Genomic DNA, 19,478 nt, shown 5'->3' on the forward strand with positions numbered 1-19,478 from the left:
CAGGAAGAGCCCAGTGCTGCTGCCACCCCCAGCCTGCTCTTGTCCAGTTGCAGGCTGCCACCCACCCCGAGCACCAGGAGAAGCCCAGTGCCACCCCTGCTGCAGCACCCAGGGGTGGCTTACACTACCTGCTTGCAGCCACTGGGCTGCACCGCACCCTTCTCCCTGCCCCTTCCCTAGCCCCAGTCTCACTCCCTCCCTCACCACGGTAGGAATGTATCCCTATTTGTTACGTTATAAACTGGGTTCCCTTTATATGAATTCTGTTTATGCGCAGTTTTCCAGGAACGCATCTACTGCATAAATCGAGGGAAACCTGTATGTGACCATGATGGTCCTTCCAAACGTACAGGTAGGAAGGACTTGGGGCTATGTTGAAGTGCCAATATCACTTGAAGCTCTGGCTATCAGTGCAGTGGCCTGAATTGTATTTCTTTTCAAACCGTTTATGTTGTTCCCTGAAACTTGCAGTAACTGTTTTTTATAATATGCAATATAAAAACATTCCTCAATCTTTAAGTTGTTTCTTTTTTCTAGGATTCCTCTCTGATAATTTCCTTGTCCACAAGTGAATGAGCCTTAGCCTCTGTTGGGTTTGTCCTCAAATAATTTGGCTGCTTGATTCTATTTTCATTTACTAATTGTTTTGTGATCTCATGTTACAGTGCCAAGGATTAGGGCCGCTTTGTATTAGGCCCTATAGACACACTTGCAGTAGGAGCTAGTGTCTTAGCGAAGGAGTTTTTGTCCCTTTTGGTTTTTACGCTACTGTTTGTATAAGCTTATATTCAACCTGTATGAGTACAAGTGCTGACCTGTGGGGACCTAATGTTTGAAGAAGTCTGCTTCCCTGCTTGCCCTTCCATTCCTGAAAAACTAAAACACAAAGGCATTTTTCATTATCATTGGGTATAGGGAAGACTGGAAAATGAAATTGTGGGGCATTGGCATGTGATTTTTTTTTTCTTTTCTTTTCTTTTCTTTTTGCCCAAAGGTAGTCAGCCTTTCCCAGAGTCAGGTTACTGGAGCCTGGACTTAGTAGTTTGTCTGAAGTTTTTTTGTATATGAGCCTTAAAAGGTAACCTTTGGCCACATGGGCTGCTTGTACATGTAATGGGGTTTAATCCTCATTAAATTAAATAGGTTTATTACATTTAAAATTGTTTATTTTAAAATGTCGCATCAGTGTGTGCACGTGGTAGTCTTTACAACAAATTAAGCCCAGTGTGCAATTCCCTGTAAATTCCAGCAGGGGGAGGCGCATACCAATCCACTCCACTGAATTACAGCAGGGGGTGCATGTAAATCACTAATCCCCTCCCTCACTCCCGAAAGCTCCCCACCCCTCCAAAGCCAGGGATCCTGATCCTAAGACCCCCAACCAAGACGCAGACTCCTGCACAGTCATAGGCCCCCAGCTACCCACAGTCATAAGCCCCTATCCCATCCCATACCCCCAAAGCACATGAACTCCCACCCCATATGAACTCCTACCCCCGCCCGTCCCCTCTCACCACCCCCCGCCTCCCAAAGGGCCACCTAATGGCCTCCCCGCAAGCCAGGGATCCCCATGCTAAGCTGTGGTCATCACTACCCCACCCACCCCTGAAACGCATGGACTCCCACACCAGTCCATCTATGAAAATGTGGCGGTGGTGGGCGGAGGAGCGGGCCCAATGTGGATTGGGGGAATAGCAGGCGCACCATGGTGGCAGGGGGAGGGGAGGAGTGGTCCTGGGCCCCATGTGGGGGCGGAGGAGGAGGTCTGAGCCCAAGCTGGGGGAGAAGCTGACCCGCCATGGCGGAGGGAGCAGCGGGCCTGGGCCTACCTGGTGGCAGTGGGGGAACAGGAGAAGCATACTCGGAGCCGACAGAAGGGGGAGGAGGACGGGTGGGGGAGGAGTGGGCCCGGGCCCAAGGCGGGGAAGAAGCTCACTCTTCCCCTCCCCCAGTTGCTGCCGCGTCGGGCCGGGCCCACTGCTCCCCCACCGCCACCACAGCGGGCCGGCCTGTTCCCTGGCTCAGGCTCTGGCCTCCTCCCCATCTCAGGTGGGTCCAGACCCACTCCTCCCACACCCCACCTCTTCCCTGCTGTCACCTCCAAGCCTGCTCCTCCCATTCCCCTACCACCACTAGGTTGGCCCGGGCCCACTGCTCCCCTCACCGCAGCAGCCCGGCTTCTCCCCACCCTCGGGCTCAGGCCTCTCCCACATCGGGCCTGGGCCCACTCCTCCCCCCCCCGCCACTGCAGTGGGGAGGGTGGGGAGCGGGCCTGGACCCCAAGCAGTAGGAGGTAAAGGGGGAGCGGGCCTGGGCGGGGGGGCACGAAGCTCCGTCCCCGCACACTCCCTCCCCCCATCATTCCTGACAGGCAGTTGGCTAGTTACCAGTATAAAAATACAGTGTCTGTGTAGAAAAATAAATTTACAGTATAAAAAGTAAAAAAAAAAACCCCAAAAACCTGCATTGCCCCTTTCATGCTTAAACAAATAAATTAAAGCATCAATATGTACCAAGCCACACCCACTCCCTCAGTTACAAACTTACTGGTGGCTGCAATCCTGCAGCAACCGCTCGTCCCAGGTGCTGGGCACGGTGGTGGTGGGAGGACCATGGACGCTACCAGTGGTGCTGGTTGAACCACCACCACCATGACAGAGTACCACAGTACAGGCACCAGTGCTGGGGCAGAGTAGTTCCCTTGCTGCCCCTCCATGTTTTTTCTATCATTACTGGACTATGTTTCCCAGCAGCCCCTGCCATTGCATCTTGGGCTGGTTTCCATGGAGACTGACCCCTGTGGCAGCTGCGCTGTGAGATCATGGCCCAGAGGTTTCTGTGGATTCTGGGCCAGATGCGCGGGGCTGTGCGTGTGGACGTGATAATTTTGGGGTGGGTACAGCCACCCCCCCTTAGCTAGCGGTGGCCCTGCTGTCAAGGCATGTGGTAGGCACACAGCATGGTGTGTTTTTAGCTTCTCTTATAGATCTTTATTCTTTATAATTTTTATTTTAGAATATTTTTATCATTATTTTATACGTATTTCTAGTTGCTGGCTTTAACTCCACATTAAACATTTTTTATCCAAATTTTTATCGTCTCAGAGGTACCTTTATGTAATTGTACCAATGGCCAAAAGAGAGGTGTCTTTGCCAGCCAAGCAATCCAGAGCGACTAAGTTTAGTAGGGGTGTGTGAAATGGGCCCTATTCATTTAGGATTCGGCCCGGATCAGGAACAGTGATTCGATTAATTGATTTGGATCACTGTTCCTGATTCAATTTGGCTGAATCTGAATCTGAAGATTTGCTGCTGATTTGGAGAATCAGCAATTCGGCCATAAACACAGCTTGAAATATTTTTTCTACATACCTCAAGGCAGCTCGTGAACGCTGCGATGCTGGGGCAGATGCAGCATCCCACAGGAGTGCAGGGGAGGCCCCGCGTGCTCAGCAGCGACCCCAGAAGTGGGCAGGAAGTACTTCTGGTCCTCCAAGGAACGCTCTGGGGGCCCCTCCCACCCCCCTGGCTTGGCAATCAGCCATGGGGGCACCCCAGGTGCCCCCCCCAGACCCAGAAGGCACCAGTTGCCAAGCCAGGGGGGGGGGTGTGGAGGGTCCCCCCAGCATGCTCTCCGGTGGACCCATAAGTGGACCAGAAGTGCTTTTGGTCCATTCCCGGGTCTGCTGTCAAGCGTACTGGGGAGCCTCCCATGCTTCTATGGGACGCTCCATGTGCCCCAGCACTGCAGCATTCATGAGCCGCCTGGTACCTTGAGGTACGTGGAAAAAGCATTTAAAGCTGTGTGTATGTCCGAATCGCCAAATCTTTCCGAATCTCTCTGAATCAATTTGAAGGGTCCCGATTCGATTCGGAGAGATTAAAAGGTCTCCTGATTTGATTCGGATTAGAAGATTCAGCTGCTGAATTGGGCCAAATCTCCACCAAATCAAATCAGGGACCAAAGCTTCACACAGCCCTAATGGGTAGGCACCTCACTTAATATCAGCTCAACTCTTACCAGTTCAGTTCACAAAAGTTCAGGCCATTTCCAGCTCAGATGGTGAAAGCTGAATTTGGGTGAGTTTGGTCATCATCACAGTTAACAGGTTAATCCATTTACTGCTCATTAATGAAAATGCTATCCTAACCCTACAGATGTGGGATCAACTCTCAGCTCTGCTGGTGCATGCAAGTTTGGGCAAAAAACTTTGGACCAGTCCAGAATAGGAAACCATTGTTTCTGTTCTATACGTTTTTTCAAGACTTCAAAACTGTTTCTGGTCCTTGTCAAGTGGGGGGACCCAATATTTTTCCAAAGAAAATTTTGAAAGAAGATATACAAAGACTGAAACTTCAGGGGAAATGCTCCCACCAATTGCTTTGAACCTCCTTGAAGCCGGCGTGCCAGGCTGCCATTAGCAAGCCCGCCACATCAGGCAGGCCTGCCAGCCATGTTCTGTGGCTCTAGTGCTTGTGTGGTGAGCTGCAGACCTAGAGGTGGTGAGTTAAAGCCTGGGTATGGGTCCCTGAGTTTACTTAAAACAGTCTTTTCAAACTGTACACTAACCTACCTGGGGAATATGAATCCTCCTTGTTTCTAGCTACTAAGTTGCCTGAAAAGACAGATTAAGCCAGGGATGACCTTGAGCAGGGCAAGAGTGACTACAGGGCTCTGGGTGCAAGGTTGAAAGGGATGGGGCACAGGTGGTATTCTCCTTGACCCTTCTGGTCAAGGGAAAGGGCCCCACAGGAGCAGACACATCCTGCAGATCAATGTGTGGCTGCACAACTGGTGTCAGCAACAAGAATTTAGCTTCTTTGACCATGGGATGTTGTTCCAAGAAGGTTTTTTAGGAAGAGATGGGATCCACCTGAAGAAGAGAGGGAAGAGTATCTTCACAAACAGGCTCACTAACCTAGTGAGGAGGGCTTGAAACTAGGGATGGAGCCAAGGGATGAAGACCAAAGCCCTGAGGTAAGTGGGAAAGCGGAAGACCTGGAGTAAGCACAAGGGGGCAACAGGGGAGGCCTACCCATTCTTCCTGAGAAAGTAGACCAATCAACTACTTGCCTCTGGTATCTGTACACATACACGTGGAGCCTGGGAAACAAGCAGGAAGAATCAGAAGTCCTTGCCCATTCAAGGAACTATGACATGATTGGAATAACAGAGACTTGATAGGATAGCTCACTTGACTGGAGCACTGTCATGGATGGGTATAAACTGTTCAGGAAGGACAGTCAGGAGAGAAGAGGAGGAGGAGTTGTGCTGTATGTAAAAGAACGGTGTGATTGCTCAGAACTCCAGTAGGAAACTGGAGATAGGCCTGTTGAAATGCTCTGGTGTAACAGGGCAAGGAACATCCCTGTTCCTTTGGTGCTACAAAGTTGCAAGTGTGTGGGAGAGTCTGGTCAGGGACAGGGCAAGGATAATTACATAGTAGGCACAGTTGGGGAGAGGGTGAATGTTGCCTGATTAAGAAAGAGTCAGTACCTATTACAGTCCACAGCAGGGGGGTTATTCTTTGCCCCCTGGGGCACTGCATGAGGAAAGTCAGCAGGGAAAGCCAGGAGCGGCAAACCCAGTGCTAGAACAGATCACTGATAAGACCAACTGATGGGGTGAAGGTAACCACAGCGATCAGCAAAACAAAGAGGTGAGAGAGACAGGGGAGATACATACCAGGTTGATCCTCTGGTGGAGAGAAGGTTGGTCCCACAGAGGAAGAATCAGCTGATACCTGTGAAGGAAGGAAAAAGAGAGAAACTGAAGGCAAACCAACAGGCTCAAGGAAGTGGGTTGCATGATGGTGGAGGGCAAAGGAAGACAGCTGTGAAAACAGCTGGGGTTACCCACAACCTGCTGGGAATTCACTAATAAACCAATTTACTTTTATCCTGCTTCTGAGGTGATGTACTACATCCTCTCTCATTGGGGAATTAACTTCTTATTCTTCCATTACATCAAGGCGTGGCAGCAGAGCACCGGGGAGAGAGATTTTGTTAGTTACCCCCACACAGCCACATCTGGGTTAAGGTTAGAGAGGAGACCAACAAGGATAATGTTGTGGTGGGAGTCTGCTATAGACCACTAGACCAAGAGGAAGTGGTAGATGAAGCTTTCTTCAGGCAACTAGTGGAAGTTTCCAGGTCACAAACCCTGGTTCATCAATCACCCTGACATCTGCTGGGAGGGCAATACAGCAGTGCACAGGCAATTCAGGAAGTTTTTGGACAGTGTTGGAGACAATTTCCTGGTGCAAGCGTGGGAGACCAACTAGGGGCCGTGCTCTTCTTGACCTGCTGCTCACGAACAGGGAGGAATTGTTGTAGGATGTAGAAGTGGAAGGCAAGTTGAGTAGCAGTGACCAGAAGATAATCAAGTTTCAGATCCTAGCAAAAAGAAGAAAGGAGAGCAGCAGACTATGGACCCTGGACTTCAGAAAACCAGACTTTGACTCCCTCAGGGAACCGATGGTCAGGATCCCCTGAGAGGCTAGTCTGAAGGGGAAAGAAGTTCAGGAGGGAACAATCCACCCTAATGTGCAGGAAAAATAGCAAATATGGCAGATGACCAGCTTGGCTTAGCAGAAAACTCTTTAGTGAGCATAAACACAAAAAGGAAGCCTCCAAGAAGTGGAAGCTTGGACAGATGACTCAGGAGAAGTATAAGAATATTGCTTGGGCATGCAGGGATGAAATCAGGATGGCCAAAGCACAATTGGAGTTGCAGCTTGGGACATGAAAGGTAACAAGAAGGGTTTCTACAGCTATGTTAGCAACAAGAGGAAGGTCAGGGAAAGTGTGGGTCCCTTACTGAATGGGGGAGACAACCTAGTGACAGATGATGAGGAAGAGGCTGAAGTACCAAATGCTTTTTTTACCTCAGTCTTCACAGGCAAGGAACAGTCAGCATGGATTCACCCAGGGCAAGTCATGCCTGACCAATCTGATTCCCTTCTATGATGAGATGAATGACTCTATAGATGCGGGGAAAACAGCAGATGTGATATATTTGGACATTAACAAGGCTTTTTATATGGTCTGTCACAACATTCTTGCAAGCAAGCTGAGGAAGTATGGGTTGGATGAATGGACTGTAAGGTGGATAGAAAGCTGGATGGATTGCATCTTCAGCAAGTTCGCAGATGACACCAAGCTGGGGGGTGTACTAGATATGCTGGAGGGTAGGTCTAGGATTCAGAGTGACCTAGACAACTTGGAGGATTGGACCAAAAGATATCTCATGAGGCCTAACAAGGAGAAGTGTGAAGTCCTGCACTTGGGACAGAACAATCCTATGCACTGCTACAGGCTTCGGACCAACTGGCTAAGCAGCAGCTCTGAAGAAGAGGTTATCTATTCCACCCCCCTGCTCAAAGCAGGACCATCTCCAACTAGATCATTCCAGCTAGGGCCTTGTCAAGCTGGGCCTTAAAAACCTCCAAGGATGGAGATTCCATCACCTCTCTAGGTAACCAGTTTCAGTGCTTCACCACCCTCCTAGTGAAAGAGTTTTTCCTAATATGCAACCTAAACCTCCCTTATTACAATTTGAGACCATGGCTCCTTGTTCTGTCATTTACTATCACTGAAAACAATCTCGCTCAACCTCTTTGGAACTGCCCTTCAGTTAGTTAAAGGATGCTATCAAATCCCCACCTTAATCTTCTCTTATGCAGACTAAATAAGCCATGTTCCTTCAGCTTCTCCTCAAAAGTCATGTTCCCCAGCCCCCTAACCATTTTCATTGCCCTCTGCTGTACTCTCTCTACCTTGTCTACATCCTTTCTATAGTTGGGGGGGGGGCAAAACTGGACATAGTACTCCAGATGTGGCCTCACCAGTGCAGAATAGAGGGGAATAATTACTTCCCTCAATCTGTTGACAATACTCCTACTAATGCAGTATGCTGTTACCCTTCTTGACAACAAGGGGACACTGTTGACATATATGCAGCTTATTGTCCACTGCAACCCCAAGGTACTTTTCTTATGCACCCTGTTACCTGTTTTATCTTGACGAGGAAGCAGTCAATAAATCCTGAAGTTAGCTGGGATCAAGAAAGCCTTGATGCTTTTTTGGTCTGAGACAAACTCTTTCAAAGCACCGAAGTTTGTGAACAACCTTTTACGAGGGCCAGGTAAGACAGTCATGAGAGATGGTAACAGTAGGTAGAGCTAGAAGGAATAAGAAGGCAACATGTCTGCTACATGTCTGATCATATTGATCACTGGACACACAGAAGGGCAAAGAATGAAATGCTTGCCCCATTGTGGGATTACATGGGAATTGTTTTGGGCCCTAATGTGTCACTTGTATTGAGACAAGTGCAACTTCACAGACCATGAAGAGTATTGGAATTGCACCGTGTTAGATAGAATCACAAGAGCGATCAATAAGAGTAATTCACATTGGTTGATAACAGTTTATGTCCTGGTCCACAACCTGCTGAATCAGTGGGCCTGTTTTCAGTGCCTTGAGTAGATTCTGTTTATGTTACTATGATTATCCATCAAATAAATGAGGCTTTGTGTGGAAATGAATTTGAGTCCCAACTGCTCTGTAGTAGTATGTTGGGCACTGGTAAGTGGGTGCAATGTGTCTTCTAGTGCCCCTGGTCCACTGAAATTGTCTCTTACAACCCAGCCTTTAGGACTTCCAGTGACAAAAGCAGCATTTCTTCACCTAGATAGCTCTTAAATTGAGTGTGGTAACATGTTATCTGTGTGTGGAGCAAGCTACTCAGCAGGTCATCCACCATAGGCTGGATCCAGCCTGCCAAGGGATTTTATCTGGCCTACAGAGGGTCCGTCAGACCAGCCCAGCCCTGGCTTGGGTGGTGCAGTCTAGGCCATGGTACATGGAGCCAATCCCACTGTCCCTGGACATGCAGCAGCACTAGGGCAGTGCAGCTGCCAGCCTCCACTTCCTGGCCACCCCTTGCCACCACCAGCATTGCCACCGCCACCAGCCCCAGCCCTGCTGCCTGGGCACTCCAGCTGGTTCACCCCGCACCTACCACCCAGGGCACTAGATGGAGCCAGTAGGCAGGGTTTCCCAACAGTCAGGGTCTGCTTGGCTGGACAGGTGGGAAAGGGCCATGGGTGGATGGGGAGCAGCACCCAAGAGCAGGATGGGCAGGCAGGACCAGGGCTGGGTTCATGGCGTAGTGACAGTACAGGGCTGGAGCCAGGATAGAGTTGCGATCTGCTCCCTGCATGCACGCGTGTACACATGGCCACCAGGCAGCTTCCGCGAGTGAGTCTGGCAAGGGCGGGGGGGGATTGAGACCCTCATAGGGAAGGAGAGAGGGAGTTTCATAGATTCATAAATTGTAAGGCCGGAAGGGACCTAGGAAGATCATCAGGTCCAGCCTCCTACACCAAGCAGGAAAGACAACTGGGGGTCAGGTGACCCCAGCAAGATGACTGTCTAGTCTCCTCTTGAAGATTTCCAGGGTAGGTGATTGCACCACCTCTACAGGGAGCTTATTCCAGTCTGGATACCCTGACTGTGAAGAAGTTTTTCCTAACGTTGAGCCTGAATCAGCTTTCCAGGAGTTTGTGGCCATTACTCCTGGTTTTCCCCTTGGGTGCCATGGTGAACAGTTGCTCACCAAGCCGTTGATGTATTCCCCTAGTGTAGCGGTAAGCTACTACCAGGTCCCCTCTCAGCCTTCTTTTCCTCAGGCTGAAGAATCCCAGATCCCTCAGCCATTCCTCATATGGCATGTCGTGTAAGACTCTGATCATACGGGTGGCTCTTCTTTGGATTCTCTCGAACTTGTCCACGTCCTTGTTAGTATGGTGCCCAGAAGTGGATGCAGGTCTCACCAGTGCTGAGTAAAGCGGAAGAATCACCTCCTTGGTTTTGCTGGAGCTGCATTGATTGATGCACACCAGAGTATTATTTGCCCTACTGGCTACAGCATTGCACTGCCACTCATATTCATACTCTGATCTATTTCCCCCAGGTCCCTTTCATTTATGGTGTTACTCAGTTTGGTGCCACCAAGCCTGTAGGTGTGTTGGGGGTTGCTCGTCCTGAGGTGGAGCACTTTACATTTCTCGACGTTCAATTTAATCAGTTTCCAATCCGCAAAGCTTGCTAGGTCCCCCTGTATCTATAGCCTATCCTCAAGCGTGACCACACTCCCCCATAACTTGGTGTTGTTCACAAACTTGGCCAGTGAGTTCTTCACCCCCATATCCAAATCATTAATAAAGATGTTGAAAAGTACCTCACTGAGCACCAAACCCTGCAGGACACTGCTGCCCACTTCTCACAAGGATGACACAGATCTGTTCAGTATGACTCTCTGGGACCTATCCTGCAGCCAGTTTCTCATCTACCTGTCTCAGAGTTAAATCCACAATCCTCCAATTTTCTCGCAAGCACATTGTGGGATACTAAATCAAAGGCCTTTTGGAATTCTCGGTATACAATGTCAACCTGCTCTCTCGTGTCCAGGTGGCGAGTTACCTGGTCATAGAAGGAGATGAGATTGGTAAGGCAAAACCTGCCCACAAGGAAGCCATGCTGGTTGTCATTCATAATCTTACCTTCTGCAAGCTGCTTGCAGATAGACTCTTAGATGAACTTTTCTAGGATTTTCCCAAGGATGGAAGTTAGGCTGATTGGCCTATAGTTACCAGGGCCCTCCCTCCTGCCCTTCTTGTGCATGGGCACAACACTGGCCCACTTCCAGTCCTCAGGGACTTCTCCAGAGTGCCACAAGTTGTGGAAGAGTTTCACCAGGGGTTCTGCAATGACTTCGGCCAGCTCCTTCAGCATTCTTGGATGAAGATCATCCAGTCCCGCTGACTTGTATATGTCTCATTTTTTTAAGTAGTCATACACCAATCCTATGACAATAGTAGGAAGGCAATTATTCCTACCATACTCATCCTCTCCTCTACCTGGCGTGGTTTTCCCCTTGGTCCGGTGAAAGACTGAGGCGAAGTAGTTATTCAGAAGTTCAGCTTTCTCCTGGGTGCTGGTAAGGAGTTCTCCTGAGTTGCTGAGCAATGGCCCCACACTCTCATTTGTTTTCCTTCTGTTCCCTATGTACCTAAAGAAGGACTTCTTGTTGTCCTTGATTCCCATTGCTAGTCTAAGTTTGGTCACCACTTTAGCCTGTCTTATCTGTTCCCTGCAGATGCAGGCCATCATGGAATAGTCCTCCTTGGGGCCTGCCCCAAGCTTCCATTGTTTATAAGCTTCTTTCTTAAGAGGACCGTGATTTCCCTGTTTAGTCAAGAGGGCTTCCCAGCCCTTCTGTGACCTTTTCTCCACATAGGAATGGGCTTCCTTTGTGCTTCAGGAATTGTGTCCTTAAGGAACAACCACTCTTCATGCACACCTTTCACCTGCAGTCCCTGGTCCCACAGCACTTGCCCTGCTAGTGACCTAAACTTGTTGAAATTTGCATTTTTGAAGTCCAAGACTTCAGTCCCACTTTGTATGCCTTACGTCAAACAGTGAACATGATGGTTTCATGGTCGCTGTTGCCCAGACTTCCCTCCATATTTAAGTCAGTCACAAGGTCATCTTCTTTGGCCAGGACTAAGTCTAGCATTTGGTAGGGCTCATTGCTACCACACAGTAGTGTTAGTTGGGCAGGGCTCATTGCTTTTTGCTCCAGAGTTAATTGCTCCCAGGTATATGTTCAAACAGCGCATCCTGGAGCAATCAACTCCAGGGTAGTAAGCTCCACAGTTTATTTAGGCACCATAATTGCATGTGTAGATGTTCACCCTGGACCCCAAGTAAAGTCTTTTCTGAAGCTGAATCTTTCCTGCACTGCTTGCCATTACTTAGCATATGAGCAAGGGTCTTGGACCTTATTTAAAGCCATTCTTATTAGGTTGGCAGCCCTTATGAAAAAAACACTCTCCCCACTTTTCAGTAGGTAACAGCATCTCTTCCCATCAGCCATACCATCCCCTGGTCAAAGAAGCTAAAATTCTGCTGGTGACGCCATCCACACAGCCACATGTTGATCTCCAGGATGCCTCTGCTCCTACCTCAGCCTTTACTCTTGATTTTGGGATCTATGACTGTCTGTTATGCAATTTGCTGAAAAAGCTCCTGTGCTGCATTTCTATAATGAGGATAGCTTGCTGATTCAAACCCCAACCTGACAGAGTCTTTGACCCATCTAGCTGGGGTGACCCTAGCAGGAGTTAACACTCCTGCTGGCTCTGTTTCCTGAGTTATTGGAACATGGAAACCTCCATACTGCATCAAGGAACCATCTCCAAGGAAGGGACACAGAAATGAAGGAACATCAATCTAATCTCCAGAACTGCATTTTTATTTTTTTTTTGTAAAACACAAATTTCATTTTCTGGCCAGCTTTCCTTAGCTCAGGGCATACAGCAACACATGGGCCAAATCACATACAGAACCTAGGATTCCAGGAACTCTCCAATTCCATTATCTGCTCCAACCACTGACCAACCATACTACATCCCACCCAGATTCTATCAGCGTTGTTAATCGAGTAATTTACTGGCTTTGTTTGCTGACTTGTCACAATTCTTGTTCTAATTAAAATAAAGTACTTTTGTCTGTATTTATCCCCAATAACTTCTGTAGAGCTATATTCAGGATGACCTTTTTTTGTGTGTGTGACTCCAAGTGTCAACTTCTTTGCTTTATGTTATCCTTATTTTCAGATTAACTGTTTTTCTGGTCATCAGCCCTTTCTCTCTACTGCTTCCAATGTATTTCTTGGTAGGTGGTGGTTTTGATTCTTTGTCATGTTTGCTTTTTAAAAAATCTCTGTTCATGGCCTGCAGGGAAACTGTTTGCTGACATTTCAGTGAAGCTATATATCAACTGAGTTCATGCAAGTTCAGTCAATGTCAACCCAACTGTTGTCTGTTCAGTCATGAAGACAAAGATTGTTGCCAAGTCGCTTCAGAAAAGTTGAGTTCAGGTGAGTTTGAGTCATTACTGCTGATCAAGCAATCACTTCAAGGACAAGGGCTTTTTGTGCTACATTTTTATTAGACTAACTGTATGGAAATGGGTTAACTTTTCCTTAACTGGACCTGGGAGTTGAGGTGGGTCTCTGTCTCAGCTACTAAAGAATGGGCCTGGAGAATAAAATGGATCAATTTGCATATGAAGACACACTGGAGCACTAGGGAATTGAGACCTTTCAGCTGGAGATCCCTTGATGCCCTTTGGTATCCAGGAAAGACTTCAAAGAAGCCCCACTGTGAGAGAAGAGCTTGTCACAAAGAATGCTTAGCTTTCTGGATGACTTCACCAAAATTGGGTGAGTTTTCATAGAAAGGGCAAAGGGCACATTCCTGGCACAAAGGAAATTGAAGTCCATGCTCCATCACATTAGGGTGCTATAGATTAGTTGGGTTAGCAAAAAAGTTGTCAGTAAGAGGAGAGGTTTGTTTTTTTTGAAGTTGAAAACAAACCTTTTAAGATAGGGCATGTTGAATTCAAATATGATTTTCAACAAGCTGCTTGTTGTGCATAAGGCCCTCTACCAAAAGAACATAGTAACACACTGAAATTAGTGAGCTGTAAATCTTTGTTTCCTTTTAACATAGGATTAAGAAAAGTCAGCTGGTTCTTAATGCATTGTAGGTTGTAATACACCTGATCTGAGGATAGGCACCCCCTTTTCTAAAACAACTGAAGTTCAGTTTCTTATTTGCAAGAGGTAGTAGAAATCTTGTAATATGTTATACAACCACAGAGGAATGTGTTTACATCATTCTTAAAACTTGAACTTTACCACCTTGAAACAAAAGTAAACAAGCTGATCTAACAATCAGCAAGTCAACACACAATCTGGAAACCTCTGTTTTCAAAGCGCATTGAAATACTTTATCAGCTGAGCCAGTGGTGATGCATAGGGGGTGCACAGGGGTGCATGTGCACCCCCTGAGAGCACTGGTGCACCCCCTGACCATCTGTGCTCACCACTTAGGCAACGGGCAGGGAGTGCGTGCGGGAGCGCCACTGCCCGTCCCCCACAAGCGCCAGCCGGGAAGTTGAGTGCCATGACACTCCCAGAAGCGGCCGCGGCCACTTTTGGAAACAGCCGCAGGAGGACACTCTTGCCCCCTCCAGTCAGTGGGATCGGCCGTGGGGGACTCTCCCCCTCGGTCAGCAAGGTTGGCTGCAGAGGGATTCCACTCCCCCCCCCCCGGTCACTGACTGGTCGCTGGGGGGCATGTGCCCCCCCCTGACTAAGGTGGCACCAGTCACCCATGAGCTGAGCAGTAAGTAAACATTTCAATGCACACAAGGTGAGCATGAGTACTAATTCAAGAAACCTGGCATACAGTGGCAGCTTGAGTCAACATTGTATTTGGTACCTTTATGTGACACCTCTTTTTATTTGATAATATTGTCCTTAATAACTAAATGCCAGGTACATTGGCATTCAAGTTGCCTACACTGCATACTCCTATACAGACAAATCATGCTGTTGTACAAGTGTATTGCTGATTTTGCACTTTTTTATGCAGCCTCAAATTATTGCCTCCATGAAGACTGCTGCTTTTGGCAGAAATGGCATGAGTGCTCTTCCAGTAGCAGAACTGGGGTGGGACAAGAGGGGCACCAGGAGGGGCCCCCAACACTGGGGGCCCTAGCCCTGGGCACTAGCCCTGGGCACCAACTTAGAGAAGGGGGTGGTATGGATGCCTTCCCCCTCCTCCCCCCGCAAATCTTTCCACAGCACACAAAGCCCTGCATAGCCTAGCCATAGGGAGTGGGGAGGCAGAGTGGGCAGGCATAGTGCTATGCCCAGCAGTGTGTCTGGTGGGAGACAGGGGAGTGGACTGATGCCCCTTTCCCCCAGGGGGCCTTTGCCATGGGAGGCTCAGCCCTATTTCCAGGAATGAATGGGGCACCAGGAGGGGCCCCCAACACTGCTGTTCTTCTGTGGCAATAGCTCAGCCCATGCTGTTAAAGTAGCAGTGGTAGCACCTGCCACTCAAGGGAGGAGAGACTATGCAGGTAAGTCTCCCCTCCCTTGCTAGGGGTCAGTATAATTCTTCCCCCACCTCCCCCATCACTGAAAAAGCTTATTATACTTCTGCCATCTTCTACCCCACTGTACCTGAAGGAAGAGCTAATGGAACCGGACATTGTATCTGTATCCAGACTAGTGACTGGCAATGGCATTTCTCTGTGTAGAGTCTCTGATGATCATACATGTATGTACAGAATGGTCTGTGGTTTATCAGTGCTGTGGACCATAGGCAAACTTATAAATAAACTTTTCTGTGCTTTTTGCCTTCTTTGAGTCATGCATAGCCACCCAAGATGCATGAAGTGATGGCATTGATGGAAAAGTTTCCATGCAGTCTTGGTGTGTCCAGCAATAGAAGACAGCGTATCATAACTAGTCATGACCTGAAATTAGAAGTGCACCGATACATCAGTCCCATATCAGATCAGCATCAATATAAGGAAAATTTACTGTATCGGCAATCGGCTTTTTATGGCTGATGTGGCCGATAATGTCGCTAATAAATGCCTCATGCATGCTCACAGCCTCGTAGATACATAGATTCACAGATGCTAAGGTCGGAAGGGACCTCAATAGATCATCGAGTCCGACCCCCTGCATAGGCAGGAAAGAGTGCTGGGTCTAGATGACCCCAGCTAGATGCCTTTCTAACCCCCTCTTGAAGGCCCCCAGGGTAGGGGAGAGCACCACCTCCCTTGGGAGCCCATTCCAGACCTTGGCCACTCTAACTGTAAAGAAGTTCTTCCTAATGTCTAGTCTAAATCTGCTCTCTGCTAGCTTGTGGCCATTATTTCTTGTAACCCCCGGGGGCGCTTTGGTGAATAAAACCTCACCAATTCCCTTCTGTGCCCCCGTGATGAACTTATAGGCAGCCACAAGGTCGCCTCTCAACCTTCTCTTGCAGGGGCTGAAGAGGTCCAGGTGCCCCAGTCTCTCCTCATAGGGCTTGGCCTGCAAGCCCTTAACCATACGAGTGGCCCTTCTCTGGACCCTCTCCAGGTAATCCACACCTCTCTTCAAGTGCGGCGCCCAAAACTGCACGCAGTATTCCAACTGCGGTCTGACCAGCGCCCGATAGAGGGGAAGTATCACCTCCTTGGATCTGTTCGCCATGCATCTGCTGATGCATGATAAAGTGCCATTAGCTTTTCTGATGGCTTCGTCACACTGATGACTCATGTTCATCTTGGAGTCCACTAGGACTCCAAGATCCCTTTCCGCTTCCGTGCCACCAAGCAGGTCATTTCCTAAGCAGTAGGTATGCTGGACATTTTTCCTCCCTAGGTGCAGCACTTTGCATTTCTCCTTGTTGAATTGCATTCTGTTGTTTTCTGCTCATTTGTCCAACCTGTCCAGGTCTGCTTGTAGTTGTTCCCTGCCCTCTGGCGTGTCTACTTCTCCCCACATTTTTGTGTCATCCGCAAACTTGGACAGAGTACACTTCACTCCCTCGTCCAAGTCGCTGGTGAAGACATTGAAGAGTATCGGTCCTAGGACCGAGCCCTGCGGGACCCCACTGCCCACACCCTTCCAGGTCGAAACCGACACATCCACCACGACTCTCTGGGTGCGACCCTCCAGCCAATTTGCCACCCACCGGACTGTGTAGTCATCCAAGTCACAGCCTCTTAACTTGTTCACCAGTATGGGGTGGGATACCGTATCGAAGGCCTTCCTGAAGTCTAAGTATATGACGTCAACCCCTACTCCTGCGTCCAGGCGTTTTGTAACCTGGTCATAAAAAGAGACTAGATTAGTCAGGTATGATCTACCTGCTATGAACCCGTGCTGGTTTCACCTCAGCATAATTTTTCTTGCCGGGCTCTCGCAAATGTGAGCCTTGATAATTTTTTCAAAGACTTTGCCAAGGGTGGAGGTGAGACTGACTGGCCTATAGTTGCCTGGGTCCTCCTTCCTCCCCTTCTTGAAAATGGGGACCACATTGGCCCTTTTCCAGTCCTCCGGGACCTGGCCCGTGCGCCACGAGTGTTCAAATATTCCCGCCAGTGGCTGTGCAATGACGTCAGCCAGTGCCTTCAGTACCCTCGGATGGAGCTCATCCGGGCCCGCCGACTTAAAGGCATCCAGTTCCTCCAAGTGACTCTGCACCATCTCAGGGTCTACGCATGGCAGTCTGGCGCCCTGCTGCTGGCTCTCTACCATCCCAGTGAGAGACTTGTCTTGCCCCTCACTTAGGAACACTGAGGCAAAGAACTCATTGAGGAGTTCAGCCTTGTCCCCCCTGTCCATCACCAATTGCTTCTGCCCATTTAGCAGGGGTCCTATTCCACCCTGGGCCTTCCTTTTACTCCCTATATAGCTGAAAAACAATTTCTTGTTATCCTTAACTTGGGATGCCATCCTCAGCTCCATGGTAGCTTTGGCCCGTCTAACTGCCTCCCTACAAGCGCGAGCAGAGGAGGTATACTCCTCTTTGGTAATCTCTCCCTGTTTCCACTTTTCATATGCTCCCCCTTTAGCCCGTAGGCTGCTCTGGATTTCTCTGGTCAGCCAGGGAAGCTTTCTGGCCTCTTTCCCTCTTTTTCCTCGCATCGGGATCGTCTCCCTCTGTGCCCGAAGGATCATTTCCTTAAGGCACAGCCACCCTTCCTGGGCTCCTATCTCTTCAAAACTCCTACTCTGCAGTGCATCCTTGACTAATCGCCTGAGTTCATTGAAATCAGCTTTCCTAAAGTCTAGCACTTTCACCCTACTAGTTACCTTACCCACTCGATGTCTTATGATGAATTCTATTATTTGGTGATCACTGTCCCCCAGGTGATCACCGATCTGTAGGTCCCCTACCATGTCATCCCCTATTGCCAAGACCAGGTCCAGTAAGGTATTCCCCCTAGTGGGACCATGTACCTCCTGCGTCAGGTGGAGGTCCTGTACACAGGATTGGAACCTGCATGAACGGTGGGACTTTGCTGTCTGCGTCTCCCAGCAGATGTCTGGGTAGTTTAGGTCCCCCATGACTAATACCTCCTTAGTTTTTATGGTCTCCGAGAGCTGCCTCAGGAGCCCCAAATCTAGCTCTTCCCCTTGGTGTGGGGGTCTGTAGCAGACCCCTACCACCAAATCCCTTTCTCCTTAACCCCCATGTAACCTAACCCACAATCCTTCTACTTTCTCCTCCTTCAATTCCGTCTGGATAAGGGTCGATGTATATTGCTCATTGACATAAAGCGCAACCCCTCCCCCTTTCTTCCCCACCCTGTCCTTTCTGTACAGTTTATAACCCTCAATATGTACCACCCAGTCATGGGAAGAATCCCACCAGGTTTCTGTTAGCCCTACTAAGTCGTAGGTGCTTTCTGCAAGCAGGAGTGCCTGCTCATCCTGCTTGCTCCCCATGCTCCTAGCATTAGTATATAGGCACTTGAGCCCTGTGACTGGCGCCTTTGATGCCCCCCAGCTCTGATGCCCAAAGGGCCCCTTATTGCTTACCTGCTTATTGCTTACCTGTGGTGTACTGCTGGCCGCCCCATGGCTTGCAGGTTCCCGATGTTCTCCTTCTTCAGGCTGGGCTGTCCTTGTGGGTGCAACATGGTTTGGTGGTCAACGGCTTCCCCCACCCTCATCTTCCCCTCCCCACAACGAGCCTAGTTTAAAGCCCGCCGGAGGAGATCTGCCAACCTAGAAGAGAACACACGCTTACCTTTGGGGGCAGGTGAAGCCCATCCCAACTGAGCATGTCCCTTGTTGTGATGTGTGGGTCATTGTCAAGGAAGCTGAAGCTTGCCTCAAAACACCATTGCCGAAGCCGCCAATTGGCCTCTCTAATGCAGTTCTCGTGTCGTCTTCCACGTCCTCTCACTGGTAGGACAGAAGAGAATACCACCTGTGCACCGATCTCCCTCAGCACGCTGCCCAGAGCATGGCAGTCTGTCATCAGGTGACCGGGGCTTCTCCTGGCCGCATCATTAGTACCCACATGGACAAGGACCATGGGGTAGTAATCGTTGGGCTGAATCCTGGCCTGGATTATTCCCATCACATCCCAAATCTTTGCTCCGGGCAGGCAGTATACCTCTCGTGTGGAGGGGTCCTGGCGATAAATGGGCCCTTCTGTACCCCTCAGGATGGAGTCGCCTATGACGATCACTCGACGCCTCCTCCTCTGGGTCCACTTGGTTCTCTTGACCTGTTTGGAGTGTGGAGAATGTGGCGTTGCTTCCTGCCCAGAGGTTTCCTCCTCTCCTTCCATCTCCTGCAGGGTCGCCAGGGCCTCATACCTGTTCTCCAGTCAGACTGGAGGAACTGGTACCGGTTTACTGTGAGCAGCTCTGGTCCTGGATGTGACAGTCTGCCACTCTGCTGTGGAGGACACTCCCCGGGGTGCTTCTTCCTTGGGTGCCTGGTCCTGCAGTGAAAGGAAATAGATCTCGGCACAGCATGCAGGCAGCCAGGAGTGCAGCTCGGCAGCATGGAACGCAGCTGGATCTGGCTGGTAAGTC

This window comes from Alligator mississippiensis, chromosome 6 (assembly GCF_030867095.1).
Source record: "Alligator mississippiensis isolate rAllMis1 chromosome 6, rAllMis1, whole genome shotgun sequence".
Lineage (NCBI taxonomy): Eukaryota > Metazoa > Chordata > Crocodylia > Alligatoridae > Alligator > Alligator mississippiensis.